Raw genomic sequence first — 7,706 nt, 5'->3', positions numbered from 1 at the left:
CAGAAGACAAGAGACTTTATGATATCGAATACACTACAAATACGGTATCACCACTGTTCTATATATAAAAAAAAAAGGTACTCTGCATATGTAAGATTAACTTCCTTAAGTGATAGCTAATGTAGTAAATACGAGACACCTATTTACCTTATTTGTAATTAGGGACAGGTGCTTTAAATGTACCGGTAACTTTACCATATCTTGTTGGCAAAAGAGTAAATATATACAAACTGGAATACATACCCTCAATGCTGCTACATCTATCGAATAATTCCCTCATTCCATAAGCATTAATTTCATGCTTCAGTTTAGCCATTCTTTGATTTTCACAATTCCAGACTGCACTGGCTTTCTACTTAATCTTGATTTTCTTCTGATTCTGAATGTCAAAGCACACAGTCGAAGGCACACATGGTTTAGCTCGTCTCCAGTCCGCCTTTAGCATCTGGGGAGATAAGGGGTGCCATGGGGTCTTACATCTACCCTCAGCAATAAGTCCACGAGACAAGACCCTTTCCATTCGGTAAAGCAAGACACACCATGTTGGCCACCCTCTCTTAATCATATTTTTGGTAATCATAACAATATCGAATAAATTACGCAAATAGCGATATCTGGTATCTAACATTGCACTCTCATTGGCTAATCTTGATGACGTCATTAGCTCCGCCCCTTTATTTGATCCGGTCACTATATGCAATGTTTTATGGTATTTCTTTCAGTGTATTTTCTTTGAAAATGGTTCACTAATAATGAAAGATAAACGAAAACGGAACCAAGAAAATAAAAAAGGTTAATGTTTGATATTTATAATGAATAATAGCAAAGAGGCGAGACTTAGCCCAGTTGTTGCCTTCTAACAATTTTTATCAAGACGGAGTGGAGTTATCTATTTCAAACTACCTTCACAAAAATATTTTTCGTTGTGTTCAAAATTAGAAACCCATAGATATGCTTTTCAGACTACGCGAAAACTACTACAACTATTACTAACTACTATAATGACAATAGTAAAATAATAGTAATAACAATAAAACGATAACAATGATGACAAATGTCTATAAAAATATTAATAGCAATAACGATAATAGCAGTAGCAACAATACCTATAATATGATAATTATGATAATCTCGATCGTGGTAACTGGTTATAGTTATGGTAAAAATAATGATAATGTATCAGTAAAAATGACACTTAACACCAAAAGTGAAGAATCTGACCTTGCTATCTGATTGAACATGTAATTCTAAGACATTTTACCTTTATATCATTTCCTTCGACAATATAAAATAAGGGCAGGAGAGAGAACGTAAAATTGAAAATTTCCAGTACTCTTCAACACCGAGAGAAAATGTCGCGAAACTGAGAAATATAATCAAAACAAATCAGACGGAATTGATACGGATAACATAATCGAGAGAAATTAAATGAGCCAATAAGAATGGCACATTGTCGTGACGTAACAACAAAGGCGTCGAAACGAGCCAATCAAATTTGAAATAAATCATCACGTGACATTAGAAGCTGGACACAAGGGAAGTCGGTTGAAATTCAAATCAGTTCCATCCTGGCTAATATACGAAAGGTTCTGGAGAAAGTGTTTCGTCCTTTCTTTCTGCAAAATATCATAGCTTACTGAAAGGAGCAGCGAAAAGTGATCCAAATTTCTGCGAACAGCGACGAGGAGGAGGATACTGACGACTCGAAGGCTGGACAATCTGGATTTTTAAAGGTAAGAAGTTATCCAAGCCGGCACGAAATCTAAATATTTTGCCCGAGCTCTATCTTGCCAGAAGATACGAGGTCAAGGTTTCGAAGACCAGGCAAGGGTGGTGTGAACGTCAACCCTCAATTACTGTGAACGGGTCTACATTCATCTTTCGCTTTTGACCAGTAATTAAGTTTCTAGTTATCCTACCCTTCCTAGTATCGGGGTCGATATCGCAGCTGTTTCGTTTGTAAATCGAATGTGTTGATTTTATTCGAAACATGACGAGAGCTGTCATTACTTTGTACGCACGAACGCACGGAAATCGCTCTTAGGTATCATTTAAATTTCTAGATATTAACATTGACAACAAGAGCAGTGATAATAACTAATGACTGAATAAATAAAATTTAACCGTTAATATAGGGCACTTCTTTTTAATATACAAATTGATGCAGGTGCATTCGACTTCAGCCGAATGTTGGAGTAGAGGGGACATCAGAGATATTGCACGGTGGACTCGAAATAGGACCTCTGAAACATCGAACCTATAAATTCATAAAGCGATATCAGGTACTCCCAATGCGTCCACGAGACACATGAAATACCAGCAACGTTAAGCCCAGTGTTATTGGCAATGAAGCCCCAACACAAAAATAACGAATCAGATCCTAACCTCCGATAGAACGTAACATTAGAAGACACTTTTCCTCTATAACATTTCTTTCGCAAACAAATATAACGACGCGAAGTCGAGGAAGCGACGAAAGAGGCGGACGGAATTGTAGCGGATGACGTAAGCGAGGGAAATCAAATGAGCCAATGGGAATCGCACTTGGCCGTGACGTGGCAAGAGACACTGGCGACCAGTTTAGTAGATCCAGTAAGTTTTGAAATTGACAATCACATGTCAATAGAAACTGGAGCCACGAAAGTTAGTTGAAATTCAGATCAGTTCCTTTAAGGTTAGACTGTGTGTTAGTTACTGTTTCGCCAATAACATGCAATGCAACCCCACACCTAAATTAAAGAATCTGAGCTTAGCAAGAAGTCGATCACATCATGCTATGAAAGGTTTCTTTTATACCATTTTCTTCGTAAATTGATAATAACGGTATTATAGATGGTTTAAAATCCACTATTTCCAGGAGCCACAGTAACCTTCCGCCTCCAGCGCCGCGACAAAATGACACAAAAACCGTTAGGAACGTCGTAAAACCGGACGGATTTGTAGCGGATGACGTATGCGAGGGGAATCATATGAACCAATTAGATTCGCGCTCCAACGTGACGTGAACATAAGCACTCAATAGAACCAATCAGATATGGAATAGATCGTCACGTGACAATAGAAGCTGGGCCTGGGGGAAGGCAGTTGAAATTCAAATCAGTTCCATCATGGCCAGACAGTGTGTAGGGTGTAAGAAAACTTCCACATCATCGCGAAATATCAGCGAAGCAACAGCGCAAGCTAAATTTATCAAAATATCCTATTAACAACGAAAAAGTGCAGCGGATACTGGTCGCAATTCGCACTAACATTAACGACGAGGACTTTTGACGACTTGCAGACTGGACTTTACGGATTTACTGGACAAGGTAAGAAATCGGCACGAGATTTGGCTGGGCTTTATTCTGCGGAACATTCAAGGTGATTTTGCAGAATAAGTGGGGGTAGGGGACGGCAACCCCCCCCCCACACACACACACACTGAAAACGGGGTTGCTACTTCGCAATATTTAGATGACCGTAAGAATTGTTTCATTATTCTGTTTTAACCCCCCCCCCCCCATTTCATACTTATGCCCTCCCTAGCTATCGGGGCCGGTATTGTGCTAGGTTCGTCCGTTACACGACGAGATCTTTCAGAATAAAGGTTTTCATCCGAAAATCGTTGTTCGGCGTATATCCAAATTTACCTAAAGACCGAATATATTTCTCAACTACGATAGGACAGAATAAATAATGTGTCCGTTTATGGATTTGTATGACGCATCTGGAGAATCAAGCTCGAGGAAACTGATGTACCTTCTAGTACCCTTAGTGAACAAGCTCGTGCTGTCTTGAACCCGTATGATTCACGTATCGGTACAGGTTCACTTCGCGTAAAGGTTTCATAACATTCAAGAAACAAGAGGCGATATGTATTGATATCATTTGCCATGTTTTTTTTCCAGTTACATGTAACATTCACATCTTTAAATGAACTAATGCTGCGTTCGGAACTGCTCGTCCATCTCGTCCAGACAACGTGTTCACAGGACCAGCAGGACGAGATGCGCCGTATACGGAACCTCCAAGACCCTTTCTGCCCAGAATGCAACCGGCTCGAATGTAAACATTCACTTTTTTATCATACCGGTGTCTTTATTTTACACGCTGCATAGGTTTTGTAACTCCTTTGATGCACATTTAACTTACCTGCAACTGACAAACACAAAAATATCCTTTGATAACACCAATTAAGGGTCATAAAATTACCCACCAATATCTTGTGGTTACCTGCAACTGTCATTGTTTACATACAAAATCTATTGTGACGTCATCTCGTCCTGCTCGGCCACCTTCGCAGGAGGGCGAGTTGGACGAGCAAGACTACTTGTCCGGGACGAGATAGAGAAGGTTCCGAACGGTCAAAACATCTCGTCCAACTAGTCTGGACGAGATAGACGAGCAGTTCCGAACGCACCACAACAACATGTGACGTATGGGTGTTCGTCGGCTGTAGTGACCGTTATCATTCAGAAGTCATGAAAGGGAAGTTTCGTCTGTCTTGAATCTGCTTCGGTCATTCATTCATATGCCGATGGTAAGTCTATACATACTTTGATTGATAGAAATCAGCTAGATGGACTGCGTTCATTAGTTTGTTTATAATAAATGTTTCCATACTAACTTGTTCTGTCTTGTCATGGTCAGTATTGCCCCCCCCCCCCCCCTCTCTCTCTCTCTCTCTCTCTCTCTCTCTCTCTCTCTCTCTCTCTCTCTCTCTCTCTCTCTCTCTCTCTCTCTCTCTCTCTCTCTCTCCTCCGTCCCCCCTCTCTCTCCCTACGTCTCCCCATCTCTCTCTCTCCCTCCGTCCCTCCCCCTCTCTCTTTCCCTCCGTCCCCCCCCCCTCTCTCTCTCCCTCCCTCCGCCCCCCCCTCTCTCTCCCTCCCTCCACCCCCCCCTCCTCTCTCTCTCTCTCTCTCTCTCTCTCTCTCTCTCTCTTTCTCTCTCTCTCTCTCTCTCTCTCTCTCTCTCTCTCTCTCCTTCCCTCCCTCTCTCTCTCTCTCTCCTTCCCTCCCTCCCTCTCTCTCTCTCTCTCTCTCTCTCTCTCTCTCTCTCTCTCTCTCTCTCTCTCTCTCTCTCTCTCTCTCTCTCTCTCTCTCTCTCCCTCCCTCCCTCCTCCCCCCCCCTCTCTCTCTCTCTCTCTCTCTCTCTCTCTCTCTCTCTCTCTCTCTCTCTCTCTCTCTCTCTCTCTCTCTCTCTCTCTCTCTCTCTCTATCTCTCTATCTCCATCTCCCTCTTTCCCTTTCTCCTTCCTCTCTCCCTTCTTGAGATTTGAGCCACAAGAACGACACAATTGCATTCCCCGTGGACCATTGTAGAATATCTTCCGTCTCCTCCACATTGTTTGGGCCACGGGCAATCCAAACAATTTCATTGTTTATTTGTAAAAATATCACTCATTTTGCTGTTGGTGAAGCTTGTTTGTTATGCCTACATCCATAAAACTTGACACATAGTAGGAAGCGCCCAAGACCTCTCTGGTACTAGATCTTTAAGTTCTTGGCTCCTTGTTAACCCTGTTTTGGGGTCTTAAAATCACAAAAATCTCGATTTTGATCAAATGCCAGAGATCCCTGAAGTTCCCTACCCCAACAAGACACGCTCCTTTACAAGACCTTTCCAACGAGTGGTCGATCATCTCTCTATCTTTCCCTTCTTGAGGGATCCTGCTTCTAAAATTCCAATGAAACTTAGCATTCTTGAAGATTGGCCCAACTACTCCTTGGACCCAAAGATTCAAGGTCCTAGCTAGTTGGGAACCCTGTTTAGCAGGACTCGCTAAGATGTATTTGTGTATCACTGCACAGGCCTTGCTGTATCAGACGGCGGTTCTTGAACTTTGTTTTACTTACGTTTAGAGTAGTGTGATCCATTGTTTGCGAGTATATTGGCATGAGTCGTAAAAAGTCTTTAAAAGGTCTTAAAATTCACCGGTTTTAAGTTGATTTGAGCGATCTGATCAAATTGGGCCCAGCACCTGAAGGGACCCCGCGCCAGCAGAGCCCTTTTTTCTCATACAAGTTAAAGAATAAAACTTTTCATATTGCCTTTAAAAAATATATTATACCCAGCATTTAATGTCTATTCTTTTTTTTCTTATTGGTTTGTATGTGTGTTTGTATGAAATATGTATACTATGTAGAAGAGGGGCCCCACCATCAGTTTTCTAATTGGGCCCCGAATTCCAAGCGCCGGCCCTGCCTGCAAGAACCCTTTGTGTGTGTGTGTGTGTTTAAGTATTATATATGTATATATGTACATGCATGTATGTTTGTATATATATGTGTGTATGTGTATATGTTACATCAATGTGTATATATATGTATGTATATATGTGTTTGTATATGTGTATATGTATAAATATATATGAATATGTTTACGTATATGAATAAATGTCAACATATATGTGTGTGTGTGTGTGTGTGTGCGCGCGCGCGCATGTATACACCTATACACACATTTACACACACACCTACATACCTACACAAACACACCTACACATCACACACATACACACCTACACACACACACACACACACACACACACACACACACACACACACACACACACACACACACACACACCTACACCTACACACACACACACACCTACACCTACACACACACCTACGCACCTACACACCTACACACACACCTACATACACACACACCTACATACACACACCCCTACACACACACACCCCTACACACACACACCCCTACACACACACACCTACACATATACACATCACATACACACATACGCACACACATTCACATCACACACACACACATCTATACATCACACACACACACACCTATACATCACACACACACACACACACCGTACACACCTACCGACAGAGACACACACACCGGCACACAAACAACATCCGGAAGGTAGCAGTTCACACTTCCGGATGTTGTTTGTAACACACGCATACACGCCTACCTACACACACGCCCGCGCACACGCATCTACACACACACACACACACACACACACACACACACACACACACACACACACACACACACACACACACACACACACACACACACACTCACACTCACATCTACACACCCACACACACTCACATCTACACACACACCTACACACATCACACACACCTACACACATCACACACACCTACACACATCACACACACCTACACACATCACACACACCTACACACGTCACACACACCTACACACGTCACACACACCTACACACGCCACACACACCTACACACGTCACACACACCTACACACGTCACACACACCTACACACGTCACACACACCTACACACACGTCACACACACCTACACACGTCACACACACCTACACACGTCACACACACCTACACACGTCACACACACCTACACACGTCACACACACCTACACACGTCACACACACCTACACACGTCACACACACCTACACACGTCACACACACCTACACACGTCACACACACCTACACACGTCACACACACCAACACACGTCACACACACCAACACACATCACACACACATACACACATCACATACATATACACACATCACATACATATACACATACATCACATACATATACACATACATCACATACATATACACACACACACACACACACACACACACACACACACACACACACACACACACACACACACACACACACACACACACACACACATACATCACACACACACACACACACACA

This window comes from Penaeus vannamei, chromosome 26, assembly GCF_042767895.1.
Source record: "Penaeus vannamei isolate JL-2024 chromosome 26, ASM4276789v1, whole genome shotgun sequence".
Lineage (NCBI taxonomy): Eukaryota > Metazoa > Arthropoda > Malacostraca > Decapoda > Penaeidae > Penaeus > Penaeus vannamei.
This window is presented reverse-complemented; position numbering follows the sequence as displayed.